Genomic DNA, 2413 nt, shown 5'->3' with positions numbered 1-2413 from the left:
CAAGAGGCTCTTTACTTCTTCTTGGCTTTCTGCCATAAACGTGGTGTCATCTGCATATCTGAGGTTATTAATATTTCTTGCAGAAATATTGATTCCAGCTTGTGCTTCATCCATGCAGGCATTTCACGTGATGTACTTTGCATAGAAGTTAAATAAACAAGGTAACAACATACAGTCTTGACATACTCCTTTCCTAATTCGGAACCAGTCCATTGTTTCATGTCTAACTGTTGCTTCTTGACCTGCATACAGATTTCTCAGGAGGCAGGTAAGGTGGTCTGGTATTCCCATCTCTTGAAGAATTTTCCACAGTTTGTTGTGATCCACACAGTCCAAGTCTTTGGCGTAGTCAATAAAGCAGAAGTAGATATTTTTCTGGAACCCTCTTGCTTTTACTTTGAACCAAGGGATGTCGGCAATTTAATCTCTGGTTCCTCTGCCTTTTCTGAATCCAGCTTCCACATCTGGATGTTCTCAGTTTACACACTGTGAAAGCCTCACAGTGAGAATTTTGACCATTACTTTGCTAACATGTGAGATGAAAGCAATTGTGTAGTAGTTTGAACATTCTTTGGCATTGCCTTTCTTTGGCACTGGAATGAAAACTGACCTTTTCCCGTCCTGTGGCTTCTGCTGAGTTTTCCAAGTTTACCGGCATATTGAGTGCAGCATTTTAACAGCCAGGCCTCCCTGTCCATCACAAGAGTTTTTTGAATGTTCTTCCCAATGGCCCATGAGTTATAAGTAGTCCAGTCTGTGTGGGGAGATCACTTGCATACAATTGCTTGTCCTGTGTGAGCACCAGGAGTTGTTCCAGGATCTTTTTAAAATGTTCTTTCCTTGGCCAAAGGCACTTTCTTCATGAGGATACCCCGATCATTACTCTGCTGAGTACTTGAGGGAGACCCTTTCATATCGCAGCATTCTCTCTCTCTCCCACTCTCTCTCATCACGGGACCTTTCTTCATGTTTCTTTTTTTATTATTAGCTTTTATTTGAGTATAGCTGTTTTCTAGTGTGTTAATTACGATGTTGTGCTAATAGCACAGTGAATCGGATATACGTATACATATATCCCCTCATTTTTGGATTTCCTTCTCCTTTAGGTAACGACAGAGCATCCAGTAATTCCCTATGCCATACAATAGGTTCTCATTTGTTATTTATTGTACAAGTTGAGATCAGTTCAGTCGCTCAGTTGTGCCCGACTCTTTGCGACCCCATTCACCGTAACAAGCCAGGCCTCCCTGTCCATCACCAACTCCCGGAGTCCACCCAAACCCATGTACATTGAGTCGGTGATGCCATCCAAGCATCTCATCCCTCTGTCGTCCCCTTCTCCTTCTCCCTCAATCTTTCCTAGCATCAGGGTGTTTTCAAATGAGTCAGCTCTTTGCATCAGGTGGCCAAAATATTGGAGTTTCAGTTTCAACATCATTCCTTGTAATGAACACCCAGGACTGATGATCCCCTTTAGGATGGACTGGTTGTATCTCCTTGCAATCCAGAGGACTCTCAAGAGTCTTCTCCAACACCACAGTTCAAAAGCATCAATTCTTCTTCACTCAGCTTTCTTTATAGTCCAAATCTCACATCCATACATGACCACTGGAGAAACCATAGCCTTGACATATGTTGGCAAAGTCATATCTCTGCTTTTTAGTATGCTGTCTAGGTTGGTCATAACTTTCCTTCCAAGGAGTAAATGTCTTTTAATTTCATGGCTGCAGTCACCATCTGCAGTGATTTTGGAGCCCAGAAAAATAAAGTCCGCCATGGTTTCCACTGTTTCCCCATCTATTTGCCATGAAGTAATGGGACCGGATGCCCTGATCTTAGTTTTCTGAATGTTGAGCTTTAAGGCCACATTTTCACTCACCTCGTTCACTTTCATCAAGAGGCTCTTTAATCTTCTTCACTTTCTGCCAGAAGGGTGGTGTCATACATAGCATCAATAGTGTATATAGGTAAATCCTAAGTTCCCAATTCCCCCAACTCCCCTTTCAGCCTTGATATCCATACCTTTGCTTTACATCTGCTTTGCAAATAAGAATCACTGGATCTTTGTCCTGTGAACTCTAGCTGCCTTGCTCTCCACCAACACTACCTGAAATCCTCTTCTTGGTGCCCAGCATGGGAACTCACCGAAAGCAGGAAGCTGGGCCCATGGCAAGACTCATCTTGTTTGTTTGTCACCTCTCAAGGCTTGCTATCCTTTGCTGCCTGATTTCCAGTGTCTTAGAAATCAGTATTTCATGTTTTATCTTTTTGTTCCTTTGGGAGTGGGACAAAGAGGGAGAGTGAGATTTAGGAAGGAGGGTTAATCTGATTTCTGTCACTGTACCTTTGCTAGAAACTGAAGGCATCTCTTTATGTTCTTAGTTTTCCCTAAATAGATGTGCTAATTTATATT

This window comes from Bison bison, unplaced genomic scaffold, assembly GCF_000754665.1.
Source record: "Bison bison bison isolate TAMUID 2011002044 unplaced genomic scaffold, Bison_UMD1.0 scf7180017864104, whole genome shotgun sequence".
Classification (NCBI taxonomy): Eukaryota; Metazoa; Chordata; class Mammalia; order Artiodactyla; family Bovidae; genus Bison; species Bison bison.
The sequence above is the reverse complement of the archived record's forward strand: the minus strand, read 5'-3'. Positions refer to the sequence as shown.